The sequence below is a fragment of the Phyllobates terribilis genome, unplaced genomic scaffold (assembly GCF_046119375.1).
Source record: "Phyllobates terribilis strain yellow unplaced genomic scaffold, ASM4611937v1 Scaffold_13__5_contigs__length_258822181, whole genome shotgun sequence".
In the NCBI taxonomy this organism is placed as follows: Eukaryota; Metazoa; Chordata; class Amphibia; order Anura; family Dendrobatidae; genus Phyllobates; species Phyllobates terribilis.
In genome coordinates, this window is record NW_027362773.1 from 205,012,967 (window position 1) to 205,038,449 (window position 25,483).

The 25,483-nt window shown below is 40.4% G+C and overlaps 1 protein-coding gene and 1 long non-coding RNA gene across 6 annotated transcripts in view; one reads left to right on the forward strand and one right to left on the reverse strand.

The window, feature by feature from the left end:
* CDH11 (cadherin 11) overlaps window positions 1–14,684 on the reverse strand; it is a 219,492-nt gene extending 204,808 nt beyond the window's left edge. For 4 of the 5 annotated variants that reach the window (XM_073659155.1, XM_073659157.1, XM_073659156.1 and 1 more), the window contains exon 1: window positions 14,471–14,684. The gene's annotated coding sequence lies outside the window, so the exon portion shown is untranslated. The remainder of the gene's footprint in view (window positions 1–14,470) is intronic. The other variant, XM_073659154.1, reaches the window with a different exon arrangement.
* On the forward strand, window positions 14,001–23,723 carry LOC141174297 (uncharacterized). Its single transcript, XR_012252841.1, has 3 exons — window positions 14,001–14,817; window positions 23,030–23,387; window positions 23,519–23,723. It is a non-coding gene; the product is annotated as an uncharacterized lncRNA (long non-coding RNA).
* Window positions 23,724–25,483: the final 1,760 nt, after the last annotated feature.

Sequence of the window (25,483 nt, forward strand, 5' to 3'; positions counted from 1 at the left end):
GGGGGCTGATATTAGTAGCCTGGGAAGCTCCGTGGGTATTACCCCCTTCCCAGGCTTCAAACATCTGCCCCAGCTGTCTGCTTAACCTCCGCTAGAGCCTAAAATTAAGGGGAACCCCACGCCAATTTTTTTAATAATAAATCCTTTATTTTAATACTAAATGACAAGTACAGTAACCAACACTATCACTGTACTTCATATATATGTGACTGACATGTTTCTATCTATCTAATCTATGTGTGAAGCTCTATTCTGTCTGTTATAAATTGTCGGGTACCGCTGCTGAATTGCCGGCCGGCTTTTTTAAAGAGACGGTGCATGAAAACACTATTATTTTTTTTGATAAATCCTTTACGCTAAATGACAAGTACAGTAAGCAACACTTTCACTGTACTTCGTATATATGTGGCTGACATGTTTATATCTATCTAATCTATGTGTGAAGCTCTATTCTTTCGGTTCTAAATTGTCGGGTACAGGTGTATGCCGCTGCTGAATTGCCGGCTTTTCATGTTTCACTGTTGGCACTGTTCCCATCGATTTGGGCAATCACTGTAATGCCACAACCACCATGGCTGTGGCATTACAGTGAGTGGCAGACAATCCATGCAGGACACGCTTTTGGTGTACGAACAGTTATCGAACATAACCTCGAACAGCCGAATTTTTTGCAAATCGTTCGGGTTCGTCGAACAACTCGAACACCGCCCAAAACAGCTCGAATTTGAGATTGGCGAACAGTTCTAGTCGAACACCGCTCATCTCTAGTACTGACGCACCCCCAGGGCCGTGGGGTACTCGGCAGCCGGGCCTCTGGTTGTGTGTGAGGGCATCTTGTGGAGAAGTCCATCCATGCACCCTTCTCGGTTCTGTGGCACCAATGCGCAGCAGGGCGCCACAGTACTGCAAATCTATTCGCTGATATCTGTTGCTAAAAGATTTCCTACAAATTACAACTGATTGCTCGGAATCCTAGCAAGGAGACACTTTGCGATAAGCTAGTTTTCTGAAAAAAAAGGGGTAGTCCAAAGTGGAGATCCCCTTTAAAAGAGGACCATAAATAAGTTTTTCTTTTACCTGGTGTAAATGCTTCTTTTCTCCTGAATCCGGCTTTGTTGTTTTTTTGTTCCTGCGTCTTTCCAATCCTGAGAGATGGCCTGAATAAGTATCTAGCCTTTTTTAGCCAAGTGGACCTGGTCATCAACTCTTCTCTATGGGAGCCTTTTTGAGGACCACGCCCAGAGGCAAGGAAGAAGGGGTCATATCTCGGGAAAGGAGAGGAGCAGGAACAAAAGAAAAACGTCGCCAGATTCAGGAGAACGGCGGCAATTACACCAGGTAAAGAAAAATTATACATTTATGCCAAGTGACAGGTCCCTTTTAGACATCACTTCATACGTGTAAGTTCATCTAAGGTGAGCCTACACTATACGGTGAATTTTGTATCAGTCATATAAAGTTTCCAGAATGCTGCATTATATCTTCACACAATTTTTTCCCTTACTGCGCCTCTCGTCTCCATTTCTTTTCTATGAATGGAAATAAACCGTAAATCTCTAGGAATCACTGCCGCTGGTGGCATTATCTCGTAACCTTCACTCCAGCTGACAAACTCCACAGACAATCTAAAGTTATATAATTCCCCAAAACTTTGTATCACACTGCGAGGCGCTAATATAACGCTACAGGTACGAAGAACCACCGACTAGAAAGATGTTAATCCTGACAAACTGCTTGAGCATTAGGCCAGAGCACAGCTAGATTGAATTCTGTCTCCCCAGAGACATTGTACATCGCTGGAGGTAACAAACCATCTTTTCATACTGCCCTGAGACGGCACAGAGGCCACTAGCCGAGATTTATGGAAGAACATTACTGCCCTCTAGTGATTACTCTTATGTTCAAAAAGAATAATCGAAGGCTATTAAGTTACTCCATGTTCATTGAGGTATCCATGTTCAGCCACGCACGTTTAACTCTTTCACCGCCAGGGACCTGCTCCGCCTTGCATGTGATGATGCTCTGCAGACCCATAGGTGCACCATAGAAACTTTACTGATTATTACTGTTTGAAGAATGGTGGACAGACACCAATTCTAAAAGTATAACCAGCGCAGATGGTTAAGGGTTAATGAAAAGCCAGTGCTATTAATAAATGGTGGATGTAATCAGGGGAAGTGGAGTGTGACCGCTCCGTACAAGGCGAGGGGGGAATAATCAGATATTTACAGATGAAGCCGAAGGCAACAGATTAATGTATCATAACTCTGTATTCTATATATATTATATTATCTATTGAGCTGTTATCTGTCCATCTATCTACAGAACTATTTTCAGCCTGTCTATCTGCTTACCCATTTGTTTCTCTGTTCATCTGTACATAAATCTATCAATCTTTATTATCTATTGATATATAAAAATAAAGTCTCATGCAAAAGTCCTATGCATCTATCTATCCATCTATCTAATATCTAATATCTGTCTATCTAGTATATATCCATCTAATATCTATCCATCTATATATTATCTATCTATCTAATATCTATATATTATCTATCTAATATCTATCTATGTATCCATCTATCCATTATCTATATAATATCTATCTATCATCTATCTATTATCTATCTATTATCTATCTATCTATCTATATATCATCTATCTATTATCTATCTATCTATCTATCTATTATCTATCTATCTATCATCTATCTATTATCTATCTATCTATCTATCTATCATCTATCTATTATCTATCTATCTATCTATTATCTATCTATCTATCCTTCTATCTATCTATCTATCATCTATCTATCAAACTATCTATTATCTATCTATCTATTATCTATCTAACTATCTATCTATCTATCTATCTATCTATCTATCTATCTATCTATGTATCTATCCATTATCTATCTATCTATCTATCTATTATCTATCTATCCATATATCTATTATCTATCTATCTATTATCTATCTATCTATCTATCTATCTATCCATTATCTATCTATCTATTATCTATCTAATATCTATCTATCTATCCATATATCTATCTATCTATCTATCTATCTATTATCTATCTATCCATATATCCATATACAGCATATATCTATCTATCTATTATCTATCTAATATCTATCTATCTATCCATATATGTATTATCTATCTATCTATCTATCTATCTATTATCTATCTATCCATATACAGTATATATCTATCTATCTATCTATCTATCCATATATCTATTTGTCTATCTATCTATTATCTATCTATCTCATATATATCTACCTTTTAGTTCTCTATTATCTATCCTCATACACTTGACCTATTTCATACAATACAACCTGTTCTAGGGGTGATGTCTTTAAATTAGGACATCAGTTCAATTAACTCTCAGCCAATAGATGTGATTGTACCCACTGAAAGCCTCAAAGAGCTAATTAGCCCGGCTGTTAGGTATCCTTTTCCTCCCAAAAAAGTCATCATGTATGAATGATGTATGGCCACGTGCATGATATGACGTCACGCTAGAACTACACGCTCCCAGCCTTCGCTAGGCCGGCTTGGACTGGCCTACTGGAGAACAGGAGAATCCTCCGGTGGGCCCTCACCATCTTATATGAGCAGTAAGTGGCACTATATACCTGATTCTCTATGTACAAAGGCAGCATCTTCTTCATTTAACAATCTACCCAGTTCATTGTTATATCAATTTGGGACTGAGGATAATGTCACATTTGCATGTAGCTGAAAAGTTGGTTACTGGTGGTCCGACACTGCCACTAGGTGATCAATAAATTACCCCAAGATACCAGGCACAATTATCACCCAGTACTTTCACCTATTAGATGCTCATTTAGAAAGCCCTGGTGTCAGGTTCCCTGTAACATTACAGATTTACTATTAACTATCTTAAGGCATGGGAACAATGTTACTATGCCGGGATACATCTCTTCTTGCTTTTGTGAATGCTCTATTGTAAAGTTTCTACAGAATCGCATCCCAGTCTCCATTCTGCAACCGGCACGACCAGGACAAGCACATTCTCCATTTAGCCGCTCCCATAAATTCTAGGAAAAATAATTCAAGGGTCACAAAGTCATTAGGGCTTCATCATCTCCATCTAAAACTAGAAATCCCTCCAGAAATGAAGCCTTCGTCTTATAAACCTAAAATAATTGCTTCCGACATGGAAATTTTGGGTATTCTGCTGAAGTCGACCCTCTTGTTATACCGCGGCTCAATCAGCTGGTACTAAAGACAGTATAATGGAGGACTAATAGGCTTTCATGACGGCATCATCAATTCCTATGTGGATTGTAAGAGTCGTTCACATAGAGAAGAGAAATAACCGGAGAATCGTACCGATGTAGCTGAGCTGAATTTGTTTTACACTTTCAAGAAAGTGATTGGAGTCAGATAATACTCATCCTCCTCCGGTCCATTGCAAGCTTCTCGCTGATGCTCCAGCCTTTCTGTTTTGGCTGCAATGGTGACATCATGGTTAAATCACCCATCAGCGCTGCAGACAGTCATTGAGCTTTGCTTATGCAGATGGCATGAGCCACTGAGCCACTCAGTGAGCTCACAGACTGGAGCAGCCGCTGGACTGGGAGAGGATGAGTACTGTCTGTCTGAGTATTTACAAGTATCCAACCATTTGTGGACCACTGTCTTGAAAGTGGAAATATCCTTAAATAAACAGTCCAGTATTAAGATGTATTAAGATGACAAACAACAATCTTAGCTTTACTGCACCGAAAAACTTGGGTCTGCTGTATTATCAAAGAAAATTCTGCAGCATTCTATATTTTAAGGGGACTTGTCTCTTGCCATAAATATATATATATTTTACGCGGTGTGAATCACATTGTTCTCCTGAATCCGGCGATGTTTTTCTTTTGTTCCTGCGCCTCTTCATTCCTGAGATATGGCCTCCTCTTCCCTGTGTGTAGATCTAGTCTTGGAAGTAAAGTGGGAGTGGTCATCACCTCTTCTCTGTGGGTGTGGTCTTCTTCAGTGCTACACACAGTTGACTGAAAAGACTAGATTTATATACAGGGAAGAGGAAGCCATATCTCAGGAACAGAGAGGCGTAGGAACAGAAGAAAAATATCTGCGGATTCAGGAGAACAGCGGAATTTATATCAGAGTAAAAAAATGACATATTTATGGTTAGTGACATGTCCCCTTTAAGTTAAGAAATGCAATAGTTTCCATGAATAGAAAAAAAAATCACTTTGTGATGAGTTAGGCCACATAAACTCAGCTCTGCTACATACGTATGTGAACCAAATTCTGTAGTCTGTTGTATCTTTTTCTCCACTCCTTTAAGAATTTCTCAGAGTAGCTGTGTGAAGCATCCTTATCATGAAAGTAGGGATTAATAACCCTATTGTAAAGACTAGTTTGAAGAGCTTTCTGCTCTGATCAATGTCTTTTGAAGGCAGCTCAGGTAGATGGGCAAAGCAAAACCAATATACCCAGTAAACTAATCCCCAAACTGCAGCTGTATCAAAGCTACAACTCCCACCATAGCCTGATTGGAAAAGCCATAAAGGCCTGATCTCATAAACTGGGATGATAGGACCCTATTTTCTCCACATGTATAATCATGTACATTAATGTTGGTTTGAGATATAGTAGAGCCAAGTATTTCAGTTGCACTTCCATTGTTTGTATTAGAGGAGAACCTCTTTAGTCAAAAAAACATGGGTTGTACTGTTTGCAACTTGTAGCCACCGTCCCATTGCTTTGGATTGTCCTACATACCGTTGGGTTGTCCTACATACATGATTCACAGCCAACGCCAACTGTTTGGTATCTTCTCTTACATCCAATCAGAGCACTTTGGAGCAGATATCACACTTCTATTATGGACCTACGTATCATATTTCCAGGTCAAGACTTGGGTCATCAGCAGTGCCATAACTTGAGCCTTGCGGGCCCCCAATGAAAACTCTCCAACAGGACCCCCAACTATAGTATTGGTCTTTAAATATGCGCCAATGGGACCTCTTGGACCCCTTATTCTCCTTGGCTCGGGTGCAACTGCAACCACTGCACTTATTATATTTACACCCTGGGGAGCCAATTATAGTAAAGGTCTTTACATATGGATCAATGGGACCTCTTGGGCCTCCCTATTGTCAAAGACTTGGGTGCAACTGCGAGTCCTACACCCATTATATTCACACCCCTGGACCCCCAGCTATAGTATTGGTGTTCACATATCAGCCAATGGGACCTCTTGGACCCCCCTATTCTCCAGGGCTCAGGTACAACTGCAACCCCTGCAACCAGTATAATTACACCCCTGGGCCCCCAGCAGTAATAACGGTCTTCACATATAGGCCAATGGGACCTCTTGGGCCCCTTATTCTCCAGGACTTAGGTGCAAATGCAACAACTGCACCCATTATAATTACACCCCTGGGCCCCCAGCTGTAATAACAGTCTTCACAAATGGGCCAATGGGACTTTTAGGGCCCCCTTATTCTCCAGGGCTCTGATGTAACTGCAACCCTTATATTTAAGCCCCTGGGCATTTTATGGGTGCATTGTAATAGTCGACATACTCAACCTTTAATTGCAGAAATAAAAACTACAACCCCTACTATGGGACCTCTTGTGAACCCCTATTCTCCAGGGCATGGGTGCAACTGCAGCCCATGTACCCATTATGTTTACACACCTGGGTCCCCAACTATAGTATTGGCCTTCTCATGTAGGCCAATGTGACCTCTAGTGCCACCATATTCTCCAAGACTTGGGTGCAACTGCAGTTCCTACATCCATTATAATTACACCTCTGGGCCCCGAGCTGTAATAATGGTCTTCACATATGGGACAATGGGACTTTTAGGGCCCCCTTATTCTCCATGGCTCTGATGTAACTGCAACCCTTATATTTAAGCCCCTGTGCATTTTATGGGTGCATTGTAATAATCGACATACTCAACCTTTAATTGCAGAAATAAAAACTACAACCCCTACTATGGGATCTCTTGTGAACCCCTATTCTCCAGGGCATGGGTTCAACTGCAACCCATGTACCCATTATGTTTACACACCTGGGTCCCCAACTATAGCATTGGCCTTCTCATGTAGACCAATAGGACCTCTTGTGCCACCATATTCTCCAAGACTTGGGTGCAACTGCAGTTCCTACATACATTATAATTACACCTCTGGGCCCCCAGCTGTAATAATGGTCTTCACATATGGGCCAATGGGACTTTTAGGGCCCCCTTATTCTCCAGGGCTCTGATGCAACTGCAACCCTTATATTTAAGCTCCTGGGCATTTTATGGGTGCATTGTAATAGTCGATATGCCCAACCTTTGATTGCAGAAGTAAAAACTACAACCCCTACTATGGGACCTCTTGTGAACCCCTATTCTCCAGGGCATGGGTGCAGCTGCAACCCATGTACCCATTATATTTACACCCCTGGACCCCCACCTATAGTATTGGTGTTCTCAAATGAGCCAATGCAACCGTAACCCTTATATTTAAGCCCCTGGGCACTTTATGGGTGTATTGTAATAGTCGACATGCCCAACCTTTGATTGCAGAAATAAAAACTACAACCCCCACTATGCTCTCCTTTCTTTCTACCGGCACAGAGGGGGTTATTTCCATAATACTTGAAGAGCCACAGATTGTCAATCCCTAATCTACTTTTGCTTGTAATCCAATTGTGCGCTCAACACCTCACACGCTCCTGCAGCTCTAATTACCATCACCATCGCGCACAGCACAGATACAGAAAGGCTACAAAGGCAATCAAAGCAGCGAATCTCAACAACGCAGATCGAGCTGACACCATAAAGAGCTGCCGAAATACAGGAAATTAAGAATGCAAGAGGCGATCAGCAGCTGAGGTCATAACTACAAGTCCCAGCATGCACACCAACTATTAGCTGGGAGCTGTAGTTGCATGGCAACTGGACACTTCCAAGGTGCAAACCAACACCTCCATGTTCTGATAATCCCTCAGTAAAGCCTAAAGTCCCACCGTGATCAGGGTAATAATGTCAGGCTCATTTTTTTGGGGGGATGGCACCAATTTTCCCCTATAGTCCCTGCGATAACAATGGCTGGATTACCCATGTTGTCTATGATATTCTGGCTTTTACAGGAGAAGAAAACATGGCAAACGTCTTCTGAAAACAGCGCCACACCCGTCCACAGGCCGCTTTTGGTATTGCAGCTCAGCTCCATTTTTTTAAATTCTTTTTAGGTGAGCTGGGCTGCAATACTAGTCACAGACTGTAAACAGGAGTGGCGCTGTTTTTGGAAGAAGGCAGGAATGTTTTTTTTTCTTCTAATATTAGAGAACCCATTACGTTTTTATTCAGGGGCTTAGTTGTCTAGTTAGAGGTCGGAACTTTGGGGCATGTGCTCTGATGTTTGATGCCGAGGGGTAGGGGGCGCCAACAAGTCTTTCTACCTTTGCCTGAAGCTGTGGATATGGGACTAGGGCTGTAATAGGACAATAACTATAGCGGAGGCAGGTGGTGATGTCGCGCCTGGTACTGGACCCATATTATAGTGGGGCCCCCTGCTGGAGATTTTGGATTGGTTCCCATAAGATTAGCGTTTTCAAATCTTGATGGAAATCTCCAGGTAGCAGGAAAATGATTGAGGTCCTATCTTAAAGGGGTCTTCCCATCTCCAAGAGCTTCTCCCAATATGTATTAGGTCGGTGTAATAATAATTAATATTAGTAAATACCTCCAATTAGAAATGTAGTATAGTTCTTCTGATTAGCCATGTCACTTAAACCATGTGCAGGGCATTGCAGTAAGTCAGGTATCCATGGTTATGAGTCATAACCCTGGATACCTGAGTTACTGCAATGCCCTGCACACAGGGTAAGTGACATAGCTAATCAGAAGAACTATACTACATTTCTAATTGGAGGTATTTACTAATATGAATTATTTATAAACCTACTACATATTGGGATAAGATCTTGGAGATGGGAATACCCCTTTCAGGACGCATTTGGGAGTAGTAGTGCGCCAATGTGTCCTAGAAGTAAAGATTTGGCTTCTGCGCCGTTCTGTAAGACCAACGACACCGACGATAAACTGCAAGTCTGTAGATTTTCTGCAAGAAACAACACGAGGCCTTCATTAAGCCTTGGAATGAGGGGGGATCATATGAAAGCGTCTGAAGATTGTGAAAAGATGTGCGTATGGAAAAGGAATGAAAACACCAGACGACCTGTGAGGGGGAATCACTTCCAGATGTGGAAATACTGTAGCTGTAAAACCCCCCAACCCCCAACCGCTCCCCCTCCCCTCTCACACTCCCCCCCACAATCTGGGGTCACTTCTGCATTTTCCAGGGTCTCTGACAGCCATGAAAACAATACGCCTGGCAGGAATTTTGTCTTTACTGCTCCAGTCTGAAGTATTTCCAGATGAAAAAGACATTGTATCTGGCACATTGAAGGTATCACTGTGATGGGAGCAGTCAGGAAACGAAGCCCGAGCGCAGCAAATCACCGACGGCGGCGAGTCACCGAGTGCCAAACCCGGATTAAAACGCCTAGGAGTCCCATCTACATCTACTCAGGACTTTTTTTTATTTTATCATTGTGATCTAGAAGTCGCTTTTCTAACAAATAAAAAAAAAACAGGGACATTTTTGGAAAATCGGACTAATAAATATATATATATATTAATATATATTCTCCTCTTACTATTACCTCTTTGTGTATATATATATATATATATACTCCTCTTACTATTACCTCTTTGTGTATATATATATATATATATATTCATAAGTCTGTGTATGTATATATATAAACATATATATACACACACACATTATTTATATATGTGTGTATATACACTGTATATATATATATATATATATATATATATATATATATATATATATATACATACACAGACAAACATATATATATGTACCTATGCACATACACAAAGAGGTAATAGTAGAAGGGGCATTTTGTGTATAAGAAACAAGTCAAAGAGGAAGGTAAACAATTAAAAATGAGAAAAGTAAATAACAGATTTTTGTTCAAAAACGCTTAAAAAAACTCATGTAAAAACCACATGAAAAACTGCGTCAAAAATGCATGTAAAAAACCGCATGAAAAACTGCGTAAAAAATGCATGTAAAAACCGCATGAAAAACTGCGTAAAAAATGCATGTAAAAACCGCATGAAAAACTGCGCAAAAAATGCATGTAAAAACCGCATGAAAAACTGCGTAAAAAATGCATGTAAAAACCGCATGAAAAACTGCGTCAAAATCGCATGTGAAAACCGCTGTGTTTTTTCTGGCAAGGAGAGACAAAAATACTCTGGAAATGTCTGCTTCAAATCTGCATCGTGAGCACATACAGACAGACAGACAGACAGATAGATAGATAGATAGATAGATAGATAGATAGATAGATAGATAGATAGATAGATAGATAGATGAAAAATAAAGCAGCCCCAGCCTGTGAAGTGTCCGGGTGCTCGGCCTCCTAGGTAGTTGCTAAGCCTCTTCAATAAAAGGGAAAAATTAAAGCTGCACTTCAAAATAAAGTGCAATAGTTTATAGAACTTTATTGGGCCAAGTGGTGACATTTTGGTTCAGTCTGCACCTTTCTCAAGCGAGTTGAGAAAGTTTCAGACTGATCTGAAATAACAGATAGATGATAGATAGATCTCACTCCAAACATAACAAAAAATTTAAAAAAGTTGATGCCATGCCAAAGTTACACATGGAATAAATGGTGTACCATTTTTTTCACATTTTCGCTGTGTTTGAAGTGAGACCTCTTTTTCTCTTATATATTTATTATTATTTATTATTATTATTATCCATTTCTTTTATTAGATAGATAGATAAATAGATGGAAGTTATGGGCCATCTCAGTGCCAGCTCAGTGTTTGTTAAAGTCATACAAGTCCTGGAGAAGTCTCGCCAACCCAATAATTTTAGAAATTTTGCTGATCTAAGAAATGAAGAAGAAGAAAGTTTACTTCTCTAATAAACCAAAAAGTCACAAAAACCAATCTAACCAAAAAAAGCAATACGCTGCCTTACTACGATAGAAGTCGGACTTTTTGCCATTTTTTTCCCATTATTTGAACACAATCATACCCTCTCCCCATCCACAATTCCTCGTCCCTTCATCAATACACAATGTTTTTGTTCCCGAACAGACTTATTAAATAACGCTGAAAAAATATTCCCTGTGGCACGTTGGCCTTTCACCTTACCCATAAGTCTGGTACCAGATAAACACAGGCTACATTGTATATAAGGCCCATGGAACTGTGGAGGGGCCTAAGCCTAATTGTTCTGTAGGGAAGCCCATACTGAGCCCTGATTGGCTGAGCCCGGTAATTAACTACAGACGCTCTCGCTTCAGCCAGAGACAAAGAAGTTTGGGGTTTGTTTTTAAAGTTTTTCCACTTTTCACGTTACACCAAATGCTCCTTTTCCAACAATACTTTTTTAAAGTTTAGTTATAAACTTTTATAGATAAATGACAACTTATATAACCAGCTCCTAAATTTGGCTACTTTTTGCTCCAATGGGGTGGAACAAGAATTGGGGCAAATTTGGGGAAAATGAAGCAGCAGCCATTGGCCATATTTATCTTAAAGACATAATAATCTACCGCTATATAGGGGGTGATCTGCGGTACTGCGGGGGCAGGAAAGCCTAGACGGTACCACCTCAATGGAGGCCATACTGATTTAAACCAAATAATAAAAAAAAAAAAAACTGAGTATTTTTCATGGCCAAAGAGGACGATTCAAAGCCTATTACTTTTAGGATTTTTTTTTCGATTTTTTTTTTTTTAAAGTTTAAGAAAAATAATCAGACTTTAGTGTCACGGCGCTATATAGAGTCTCATATTAAGTGGTTTCTGCTAAATTCTTCTGTGTAAAAAATGATCAAAAACACGAAAGTACAGCGAGTGATTCATATTTAATGTGCCAACAGTGTTTTAGGCCTGGAAGTTGGAAATAAATTCAGAAAACCCTTATTAAAAAGAAGAAGATTCCGAGTCTGCCACTAACAGCGGGGTCCCACTTAAAGCTGCTGCCTTTCTGTCCTTTCCTCTCCAGACTATATCACCATCTTGAAATTACACAGGCTGGGTGAGATATCTCTCTCTGTAAGGTCTTATAAGGTCTATGATAATCCTTTGGTTGTATTTTTTAAAGGGACAGTAACCCTAAAAGCTCAGTCATCTATTGTGGCGGAGAGGCCATTCCTATAAAATTCCTGCAACCCAAATATCTCCCTTATCCCAGTTCCCCCCCCAAAAAAAAGTTTCACAAGTTTCAAATTTTACAGTTACTGTCCCTTTAAGGGCATTAGAATGTTTCCTTGAAGTTGTAAACAAATGGATACATTGTATCTCCGCATCTTTGCAGCATTAAATCTCCTTTTGCTAATAAAAATTCCTGCAGCATAATCAGGAATGCTTCGGTCTACGCTTAATTAGCCTGAACTTCTGAGCGTAATTTGTGTAAGAATTTTACACGGTTTGTACAACGCTGCGGCCTATGGCGTCGCCTTCTACATTCAGGACGGTCCTACTGCAAAACATCAAAAAAAATGGAACAGAGACTATCCATGATCCCAAAGCCATGCAAACAAAATGTAGATGTAGAAGATGAATGAGTTTTGTTTTTTTTTAACTCTTTGGGGGCCACCTACATTGGAACAGTTTTATACCCATTTTTATTTTTAAAAAAAGACCTTTCAAAGACACTTGACAATCATCCACTTGTGTTGAAGGTGCTCAGCGGGGAAAGAAAAAAAAAATTAGATTTAGACACACTTTATAATAGAGGCTGAAGGTTTGTTCGCTTTAATTAAATACCCAGGTTCTTTTTATCGACAGGAACCAAGTGGAAGCACCAGGAGGTATAGGAGGAGGTAGGGCGCCTATGGATGATCTGGCTATAGACTATAGGGGAATATATGCCACAGCCAGGGGCAGGGAGGACCGGTCATCTCTTTCATCAGTCTGTTATTCTTTCTCACTGAACTGTTCCATGATTAAATAATTCAGAAGAAATTTCTATTCTTCATGGAAGATGCAGTTTCCACAACAGTTTCTGCCTTGATCATATGCAAGTAGGGACTATGGTCACAATGCAGGTCTGCCAATCTCCTAATGATATGTGCTAGACTGTATGTAATGCAATCAGATGGGGGGGAAAAGGTGGGGGGACAGACACCGAATCCGCAGGACTCTGAACCCCTGAGGGGGTCTTCAGATGTAGACGGATCCTTTTTTTTTAGCCCTTGCATTTCTCTGTTACCTGCATTGAATTCCCTGCCATTCTCTTCTTATTAAATGGTCATGGCTCCCCTTACTGCAAAGAGTTTGTTAATAAGGATACCCCCCCCCCCCCAAGGATGTATCTTCTCAGTTAAATATTTAGGGTACTATGCAAAAAAAAAAAATAAATAAATAATAATAATAAAAAAAAAGTAATAAAAAAATATATATATATAGATCATATGGATCTCATCATAAAATTGCTCTTTTATTTGGCCTTTCCGAATGGTTAACTCTTAAGACGCCAAGGCCTGCAACGACTTGCAGTGAAATGGTTAACCAACGGCCCTCGACACGCAGCAGCTGAAAATCCCATACCCCCGTCTCAAAAAATCGTCTCAAAAAATCTACGTATATTAAATTAAATTGTCTGGCAAACAAGGAGTTAAGCACGTTCCTCATACAGAACTCTGTTTAACCATTTCTTAGGGTAAGAACAGTTGGCAGAGTTTATTATCCCACAGAGGAGAATTTTTCTTTTTTGGATGCAAAGGGGAAAGAGCAATTTTTTATTTTTTTTGCCATTGCTGTTAACCCTGTGCCAGAAGAAAGGACGGATTTATTTGCTGTTAACCCTGTGCCAGAAGAAAGGATGGGTTATTTGGGTACCATGTATCAGACAGATGCACTGGAATGCCTCCTGGCACAAAGCTGGTTAAAACTGAGCCAAATATATCGTTAAAGGGATTTTTTTTTCTTCTACTTCCAGAATATCCCCCGTTATGTCTTCTTCTGCAAATCTCACACCACTCAAGTCATCTCCTTAAAGGATGAGAAGATCCAAATAAGCCCACCATGTGCTCAACAAAAAAAAAAACATGACATAAAAAAATAAGCCATAATTTATGATCAGAAGAACCAAAATGCCCAACAGGAGCCATAAGATCTCTCCTCTCTGGGAAGTAGCTTCCACTGTAGCTCTAAGGAAATGGCTTTGGTGGACAAACAGTTGCTCCTCCTAGCCCAACCTGGCTTATAAGTTCCTCCAAGGAGTGGACACATCTCCTAGCTGCCAAGCTTCACCAGATCCCAGGTGGCATCCTGAAGAAACCCTCAACTCGCAAGAGATGCAAATAGACAAGGAGACAAGACAAGAGATCCCTTCTGGGTTGGAAGGTTCCTTACCTTGGTGGTTTCTTCTGATGACACCCTAGAGAAGAATTTTGTAAGGTCCCAGTCACATGGAAAGGTTGTGGAGACCCAACAGCATCCTAAAGTCCTCCTGTACACTCCAGCCCCAGCAAGGAGATCCTAGTGAAGCTTGGAGCTTCTGGCAAGGAATGCAACAGAGAAAGAGAGAGAGAGAGAGAGAGACAGAGAAGGAGGGGGGAAGGCTAGGGCTGAGAGCAAGCTGCTGACGGAGGGAAGGAGAGGGGGCCAGTGAGAACAGAATCACATGAATAATTGCAAGAGGCAGGGGTCTCACAGCCTCTCTCCTGACTTGTGAAGATGAGGAGTGGTGTCCATCAGAGGTGACCCTCAACCCCCTTTTTCTCTGCATCTCCCTTACTGATGACACATCTGAGAGATGCTTTCATGGATAAAGTGATGCAAAAATGGAATTGATGCAAAGCAGATTGTGCTGCAAAAAAAAAGGCAGCATATGGAGGAGGAATGAAAAAAAGGGGAGCACTCATGATGACTGTGGAGAGGGGGTGAAGGAGGGTGGAAGTTATGGAATTCTGGGGAGTCAATTCTATCTCCAAGAGGGATAACACTGTGTGTGGGATGTGTGTTTTGCTTTCATTACATCCAAAAGGGGGGATTTAGATTTGCATATATTGTGCATTCATTTGGAGGGATTGACTAGTGTGGAGGGAGGAGAAGGTTTTTTTTATGGGGGGGGGTTGGAGTGTAAAAAGTGTTGAGTTTAAGAACTGCTGGCAGGTCAGAGGATGCAGAAGAGGCTGCAGCTAAGAGAAGGTGCAGAGTTGAGACCTCTCTGTGCACAGATCAATAGACAAGCAGACTATTTGGGCTAGTGGATTTAGACTGGCTGTCTAAGATATGCTAATCATGGCTTCTTCTCATTCATAAAAATGGGACTGATCTAGTGCTGAGTATTAGAAAAAGACTGTTTTGTTTTTTTTTCACTCTTGCTGGTGATGCTTCTCTTAAAAAGAGCTGGCAAAGCACAATACCAAATAATGACACCAACAATAAAGAGTAATAATACAGAAGACGTAAATGATAAACAAGGAAAAACAAACAGTAATAAATACATAAAACAATCAGGAAAGAAATTAAATGGTATTTTATTGCATTTGTATGGGAAAATGATGTCTTGATTGTGCAGAAGAGGGAGAAGGAGTGCAATTTTTTTTAACTTAAAGAAGCTCTCCTCCTCCTCTTATCAAAGTTATCATCATCTTAATATATTGCAGTCATCATATTATACAGCACTTTGTACTTACAATTGCTCATTTTGCCTTTCTACCCAGTTAATTCTTCTCTTTTCCATTAGGTCTATGACATCAACTGACCAGCTGAATCCTTCTAAGCTCTATGTAGAAACAGGAGGTCAATTATCCCTGCATGAGTCGTCACCACAAAATCTCTGGTAGAGGGAGGAGGGAGTTGAAGCGGGGGATGATAAACGCAGGGACAAGAGACTTCCTGCTTCTACATACAGCAAAGAGAAGAATTATCTGGGTAGAAAGGCAAAATGAGCAATAGTAAGTACAAAGTGCTTTATAATATGATGATTGCAATATATTAAGGGGATACAAACTTTGATGGTAGGAGGAGTGCTTCTTTAAATGGATTTATTTGGGGTTAAAAATCATTTTTGCAATTAAAATTTTTGCACCGTTTGTCTTCTATAGCTTCTATTTATTGTTAGCTGAAGAATGATTTAAGACACCACTCCAGGGTTTTTTTTTATTTTACCACTGGAGTGATGCTTCTAATATAAGGTCCCTGCCCTTAGTCTTATAATTATCCGCCACCATCTTCACCTTGTATCATTGCCACTCCCGTCCAGCAGTTTGTGAAATGCCGGATCGTTCCAATGTTTGCCGGCAACAAACCAGAGGTCACTTTTCAAGGCAAGTCTATGAGAGTCTGGTTCTTGCTCTCAAAAACTTGCATTGAAAATTTGTGACAGTTACGTCTGACTTCCGGTCAGTCAGAAGTTGCAGTCAGAAGATGGCGACACGGAACCAAAGCGGCACCGATAACAAGGTGAAGAAAGCGGCTGGTAAGTATAAGTCTATGGGCAGGAACCTTAGATTTGAAGAACCACTCCAGCGCTAAAAAAAAACCCGCTCGAGTGGTGCTTTAACTGAGAATCCATCAGTGAGTACATTCAGTCTTATGGGGTTTGTAACTCTCTTATCTGTGTTTTTCTGAGCTGCACTCAGCTGTTTTAGGACCACAGACAACAGGCAGGCAAATAGCAGGCAGTCTCAAAAACCAGACAATTAACCCCATAGCTCCCGGATCTAGTGGCACAAAAAGTCCCAGGGATTAAACAGGACTGATGCTGTCTCTCATTACCTGCAGGAAAGTCGTGGCGCCATCTAGCGGCTGAAGCAGGAACACAAGGGACAGATGTTACAGTTAGGGTGGAGTTTGTAAGTGCTTCCTAATTCTTGTTTCCTCCCACGCTGAAAAAACATATTGGTACACTAAATGGCTTCCTATGGTTGCTCTAATCCGCATGGGTGTAGCAGTGTTAGAATACTTGGTGTGCAGAGACCAGCGTAGACCCCACTATTGACAATACTGGTCTCTGTACACTGGGTATTCTGACATTGCCCTGCTGCCGGCTGATTTGAGCCAGCAACAAAAAGCGCGCTGTCATTGTTCACATCGCACAGGCCCAGAAATGAGTGTCACTGATGACACTTCATTTCAGGGAGGGAGTGGGGGCAGCGGCAGTGACCGCAGCCTGTGCCCCCTGATGACACTTCATTTGAGTATCCCAACATGCACTGGGATTCTCAAATGAAGAGTCATCATGAGAAAGTAGGGCAAAAAAATAGAATAGCAGTTAAATGGTGTAGTTAGACAAGAAGAGGGAATTTTTAATATAAGTATATTAGAAAATAGTTTCGATTATGGCACTAAATAGATAGGGATGTTGGAGAATAATTACTTTGGCCTTCGGACCAACCCTTTAAAGAGTAACTGTTGTTTCAATATTTATTTTATAAATCAATAGTCACCATGAAAATAAGCAACTTTGTAAGATATCTTAGCAGAGAAATCTGCTTCTTTTTCCTCCTGGACTGATTTATTAGTTTTCAAAATTCTCAATTCCCGGGTAAAATTTTTACATTACTGAGAAAGGAGATGACAATTGGTTTTTATATGTAAAACGGAGGAGGGAGAAGCTCTGCCTACAGCTCCTCCCTTCTCCTTTTTGCTCTCTACGTAGAATCTTATCAGCACCAACTGTCATCTCCTATCTCAGTAATGTAAAGATCTGTCTTTACTAAATACAGATTTTACCCGAAAATTCTGAATTTTGAAAATTAATGATCAGTTTTGGATGAGAAAGAAGCAGATTTCTTTGATAAGATATATTACAAAGTTGCTTATTTTCATATGCACTATTGATTTATGGAACAAAAATGAAAAAGATGGATACACTTTAAATGCAACAAGATCATGCTTTATTATCTCTGATTTTAATTTTTTTTATACACACGTGTGTGACTAAGCATATGGAAGCTCATATACATACATAAGAGCACATGTGTACATTTCATATGTATATATATATATATATATATATATATATATATATATATGAAATTGAAACATGCCTATAAAATATATACAGTATATACATATATATACTTTATATAAAGCAAAAAAAAAAAATATATATATATATATATATATATATACACATAAAATATATAACATATATACTACATATACATAACTGTATGTTTTTCCCATTCTTGAGTGGGTTTCTTCCCACACTCCAGAGACATACTGGTGAGGGATTTAGATTATGATCCCCAATAGTGACAGTGAAGAAGAAATGTCTGAAAACTGCTGCGTTATATATATATATATATATATATATATATATATATTTATTAATTTATTTATTTTATTATTATTATTTCTTATTTATTTATTTTTTATTGTTTGCTATTATTTAATTATTTTTTATTTCTTTATATTGTTTGCTAGGTTATTAGAGGTTAATGATCATGAGCCTCTCCAGCATCGGGAAGCATTAGCTAGGATTTAATTCTGTACCTGTTTGCACATTAGATTGCTAGCTCTTGGGTTTAGCGTTGTCTACAGGGTACAATGGAGCAGGCTTGTATCGCTGGCATAGCCCATACTCTATTGGGTTTCCTGATGCGGAGCAATCATTCTGAGATTAATCTTTGGTGCAGGCACTGGCATGAATGGAGATATTTACCAATGTGTCCCAGCTGCATGAGTGATGCAATGCACAGAGAACTACTCGCTACGGGGTGTTTTCCTGGATAAATCCTCTGCTTTTGTCTCCAGACCTTCTGCGGATCCCAGGCCTGGATGCTTTGCCCCAATTACTGGCTGCACATGATGGCAGATTATGGGCCTCGTTTACTTACAGTACAGCGGGCATGAATGGCTGCATACTGTACCTCCCTTCTAAGAAGCACAGCGCGTTTCATGACTTTTTACTTAACAAAAGGATATTTCTTTCCTCGGGTAATATCGCATTTTGACTTTTCTTTCCCCAAGTAAAGATGTTTTTCTCCTTTGAGAGCGGATGAACTTTGGGTTTTGCTGTGTGCACAGTTTGGAGGTATCTCCAAGGACCACATATGTCACCTTTTGGGGTCACTTAGTTTTGCTCAGACCGGAAGCACAGTGGTAGTCGTTTTTTTTTCCAGGATTTATAGAATTCTTTGCTAGTTATTTATTGTCCTGCAGGAGAAAAAAAGAATAACATAAATTACATTATGTGTAATAAAGGGTACAAGGGGGTGAAGATGATGACAATTGGCTACACTTATTACATGCTGGTTCTTTAAATAGAATTTCACTGATTAATTTTATTGATTTTTTTTAGTGCAATCAAATGTGTCAGATGTTAATTGGTTCAACGTTTTCAATAAAGGCGCAGTCAGACAGCCGTATAAATCAGAGCGAGATCGGGGTGCATGGACTGGCCTGTGGCTCTGCCCACCCGAGCATGACAGCTTCATATATTTCTATGTAGCTGTCACACTCGGATAGGTAGAGCTGCCGGCCAGTCCTTGCACTGTGTTCCAGTCTCGCTCCGACTTATACAGCCTTCTGACTGCCCCCTAAGGCCTCATTCACATGTCAGTGTGTCCAGTACGTGTGGTGACAGTTTTCACACGTAGACCCATTCAAATCTATGGGTCTGCACACAGGTCAGTGTATTTCCATGAACCATGTGTTCATAGGCAAAATACGCTGACATGTCCATTTTTTACCTGCCACACGGGCCGCAAAATGTCCAACACACGTGCAGACTGATGACACACAGATGACATACGGGCACCTGGGAATCAGCAGTACAGTTTGTGCTGTTCCTAAGTGGCGGGTGCTGGAGACAAGTCTCATCATTGTCCCCTGCTTGCACTGAGATTACTACCAGCAGGGGACAATGATGAGAGTTGTATTCAGCCCCCGCTGTCTCCAACAAGTATAAAATTCAAAAAATAAAAAACAACAATATACCTCACCTGTCCAAAGATGAAAGAATCCATAGTGTCCCACGTTGAAATCCAACTGTGCCACATTTGCTCAATACTATGAGGGGTGTCTTGAGGTGAGAGCAAAGGAGAATGACTCGATGCAGCAAATGTCGCCACGATGGATTACAACGTAGGACACTATGGATTCTTTCAACTTCGGACAGGTGAGGCATATTGTTGTTTTTTATTTTATTCTTAATTTTACACTTGTTTCAGTCAGCAGGAGCAGAATACAACTGTCAACATTGTCCCTTGCTCTCGCTGATCTCAGTGCAAGCAGGGGACAATGATGAGATTTGTCTCCAGCACCTGGGAACAGCGTGAACACTTATATATCCGGTACTGTTTTTTCCAGTACCGGAATTATCAAGACATGTGAACAAGCCCTGGTCGAGGGGCAACTTCAGAACAGAGCTCTCCTTCCTGCAGGCATCCCCAGTGCGGTGTTTCCTCTTCTGATTAGTGGGCCTGACGTACACAGCATGGCCTCCTAGGGCAGGCCACACATGTGCTCCAGGCTACATTAGATTTCCGGGCTCCTAGCTACTCAATGCCCTGAATAATGTGCACCTGAACTCTACTCTCTACCAAGTTGTATGGCGCCATATTGGATCCGGGAAGAAATACTGATGGAATATTGATAAAAAATACCCATGTGTGAATCAAGCCTTAATCTCCAGATGGTTGCATGTATATCTCACCCATTCTATGTATTGAAACTTTATGGAGCAAACTGGAGATTTGCTCTTCCATAAATGGCACCTTGTTCTTTTCATACCAGAAACATACTGGATTGCTGATCATTGCACTTGCAGTTTCCATAGGTTCCTGTTCACACCATGCAGTTTTTGGAACTTTTAGTGGCCCTCTATACTCCTGTTCCAATATTAGTTTCCTATATTATTACCATACCATCTTTTTTTATTTACTAGATCTATCTGTAATTCTTCTTGCTTTGTCCATGTTTTACCTTTGACAGCCCAGAGCAATCTTCAGATCCTTTTACGAGCCTCCACAGCCGGTGCAGAGTGTGGGCATTCCCTTCTCCAATATGGCGATACGTGCATCCAAGGCTGCAATAGACGAGCACAGATTTCAAGGGCAGTTCCCTGATCCAATATGGCGCCACACAACTTGGTAGAGAGAAGAGTTCAGGTGCGCATTACTCAGGGCAGAAGTAGCTGGGAGCCCGGACATCACAGCAGAGCCTGGAGCACATGTGAGGTCGGATCTAGAACGCCATACTATGTGATTACTGACATCAGCGTTTGAGTGAGCAATTTTTAATTATAAAATTATCATGCATGAATGAATTATTATTGTGCTGTATACATATGCACTATGCTTTTCTGATCTATATTGGTCAATCACTGATTATGGAGTATGACCTATATACAGTAGCGTAACTTGATGCTAATGGAACCCAATGCAAAAGCTCAAATTATAGCAAGTCTTTAATAGTATTGGACTTTTTATATGGGCCAAAGGGACTTTTTGGGCCCCTTAAGCTCTGGGGCCCGGGTGCGACTGCTACCCCTGCACCCATTATAGTTATGCTCCTGCCTATATATCACTTGTTTATGCACTGTGAATGTTCATAGCTGGATAAAGGCTCACAGTATAAAGAGCCAAAATGGCGCACACACATGGGTGAAGAACGATCACGGCTTTTTCTCTGGAGTGCGGCCATGTTTTTGCCGTATATTTCTCTGGATGGCAGATATCAAGGTATCATTTTATTCCACTTTATATGGCCTGCATGCCCATATAGATGGTTCAGAAGTAGAGATGGGCGAAGCCGAACTGTAAAGTTTGGGTTACGTACCGCGATGCTGAACTCTGAGCACGGGCTTCACCCAGAAGTCCGTTTTAGTGTTGGGAGTTCAGATGCTGAGGAGAGAGAGAGACTTTTGCAGCCCCCTAGCCCTTACTATGACCATTCAGTTCCCCATTGACCTCTATGGGGTTCGGGTAGAGTTCTGGTAGCCAAACCAAACTTTTAACTAAAGTCCGCTCAAGCCTGAACATCCACGGGTCTTCTTATCCCTACAATGGAGGGTTGATCTTACTGACTCTCTGTAAGCTGTGCCCACCATACACCATATCATGCCTGGTCAGAGCTGTCTAAGGCTATAGAGATTGGTCGATGGGATGTAATCTCTGTGGATATCTTTGAACAGAGGTAAAGATTTTGCATGAGTCCAACTGAAAACAAAAATCACATGAAATATGGGAGGAGGTATATATTGTAGGTTTTATCCCTAAGAAGCAATGCTCCTAGGGAATCGGAGCACACAAGAGAGACTGTACGGCAGCACATAGAGGTTGTACAGATCGGTACTAGAGAGCCAAACAACTGCAGTAAATTCTCCGTGCACATGGTATTACATTATTCATACTGCGCATTGTTTCAGCAGTGATGCTCTAAAAAAAACCATTTCTAGCTTCTCTGTATTTTTTTTATTGTAGAAATATGTGAAAACTTTGTACGGCTTCATGCATAAGTAAATTCTGTCTAGGTCAAAATTATATGACCTACTTTGTTATAGGGTTCAACAAGACTGATTTGCAGTATGACTAATGGGCAATGCAAACTGTTGCTCCAGTGGGTGTTTCCCCTCGCATTTCCCACAAAGATACTAATATTCAAAAATGATATATTGTCTACGTCAAAATTACATGACCTGCTTTGATTCAAGGTCCAATAAGACTGATTTGCAATAGAACTAATGGGCAATGCAAACTGTTACTCCAGTGGGTGTTTCCCCTCGCATTTTCCACATAGATACTAATATGATACAGTTAGGTCCATATATATTTGGACAGTGACAACATTTTTGTAATTTTGGTTCTAGACATTACCACAATGAATTTTAAATAAAACAATTCAGATGCAGTTGAAGTTCAGACTTTCAGCTTTCATTTGAGTGTATCCACATTAAAATTGGATGAAGGGTTTAGGAGTTTCAGCTCCTTAACATGTGCCACCCTGTTTTTAAAGGGACCAAAAGTAATTGGACAATTGACTCCAAGGCTCTCTCAGTGCTCCGTAGCCTGTGCAATCACATGATCATCGCATGAGTGTGACGTCACGTCAGGTCCTACTCGTCTCGCCCGCCTCACCACAGCTTGCACGCCAACGAGTCTGTACTGTCGGAAGCTAAGAGTCACCGGCCGGGACTCTGCTTCACTCTCATCCTGCTGCTCAGAATCGCTCAGCGGCCCAGAGGAGACACAACGAGGTAACGACAAAGATTCATCTAACGAAGAGGTAGCAGCAGTACCTTCAGCGTGCACCTCCGTTTCTCTCCTTGTTGCTGTTCTCTACATTATATCTATACCGCCACATTCCGCAGGAGGTAAGACTACTAACCATACGCTCATCTCCGCGGGGGTTCATGCTGGTGTACTCTGAAGGTGTTTAATGTACTTATTTTTGGGAACCTGCCCTTATCTTACAGTTTATTCATTGGGCACATATCATCCCCAGGTATAAAAGGTCCAGCCTCTCTGCTATTTCTGATTGACGATAAGCATACCAGGTCCTTCCACCCACCTACCAATAGGAACGACCTCATAACTAAGACCAATTGGGGAAACTAGCCCATATTTGAATCAACCCAGGGAAGACAAATCCCACGAAAGTGTTTAATAATCATCAGGTAAAACAGTTGCTTCAATTGATTAGAATATCTACCCCTGTCTTGACTAAAGTCTTATCATTCCTTACCTCTCTGTAGGAGAATTAATTGTTCTGCTCTACTTTCAAAAAGATCCCTCTATATCCTCAAGCACCATCCCAGGATCAAATACAGAACTCCCACATCAGGTGTATTGTTGGACTAAAATGTGTATAAAATTTGTATAATACTAAAAATCTTTCTCTCTGTTTCTCACACCCAACGGAACGTTCTGTATATTAGGTGCCTGTATACCTTAGCCACCTGCATACTATACTGTGAAAATAATCAGGAAACGTACCTACACCAAAAAGGTAATACTCCTCTTCATTATCCTCTGCAATGGAGCATTGATACACCCTAACTCACACACTTCTTTTCTCCCTCTAGGGGTCATTGCAAACCTATGATCTCTTTGGTAATACTGACCGCCTACTATCAAATCGGATTACATCTTATCCCCCGCATCTAACCTACCTTTTTGGATACAACCCTAATGACTTTTATATATTAATTATTGCTATTTACGTATTTTAATTCCTACCTTAATAAACTCATTTTATTTATTTTAAAACAACTCTATTTCTTCTCCTATATCCAGCAATTCAGCGGAAATTATTATATTTATTTAAAATTAGAAAAATGTTGTCTCTGTCCAAATATATATGGACCTAACTGTATATATTCTCGGTCAAAATTACATGACCTACTTTGTTGCAGGGTCCAGAAAGACTGATTTGCAATTGGACTAATGGGCAATGCAATCTGTTGCTCCAGTGAGTGTTTCTCTTCGCATTATTCACATAGTCCTATTGCATTCAAAAATGATATATTAAAAGTACGACGGAACGTCGGGTCCAATTATCAGTATGACATAAATTACTGTACATAATAAACCTTTATTGAAGTACTCGTTACAGTGACACTACAAACACAAGAATGCCAGCATTCAATTGCAAACTTTAGGACGAATGACTCCCCGTCCGAAACGCGCGTCGTGGTTGCCCAGCATTCAGATATAGGATCGTTCCATCAGGTATGTCAATCAGTATTGCCCTTCCTCCGTGATTAACCCTCCACACTACTTACAATGGTCTTTAGGTTTTCCTTGCTGTGAGGGTATTACATATCAGCAACTACTTATCATGGGTACGGTAGTAGTTGGGCAGTGTCACATTACCATTGATTATTGTATTGTATGGGATGCCCATTAGTTTACCATTATTGGTCTGGTAATTGATCGATTTAATAATTTATATTTCTATATTTCTATACTTACCCTTATCAAAGCACTATTTTGGTGTATTTAATGGGCACAGCATACCATTATTTGTGCATACATTTGTGGTGCCTCAGTCTTTACATACCACCACCTTTTGTACTCTCTGGTGGTGGTTTTGGTTCCTATATATTACCATTCTTTGTTCCCGTTGGTAGTACCTGGTTTATATACCTTATATACTTTACATTGACATTTTTTTTCATGTATTTTTTGTAATTGATCCTTTTATTATGACTTATATGTCTAAAGTTTGCAATTGAATGTGGCCATTATTGTGTTTGTAGTGTCACTGTAACCAGTACTTCAATAAAGGTTTTTTATGTACACTAATTTATGTCATACTGATAATTGGACCAGACGTTCGGTGGTTCTCTTGGTTGTTGTGTCTTTATCCGAATGGTCTGCCATTTATTTATCATTTTTTGTCCATATAGCACATAATCTTGATATTATGAGTATTTTATATTGACCAACTGGTCCTTGATGAAAACCC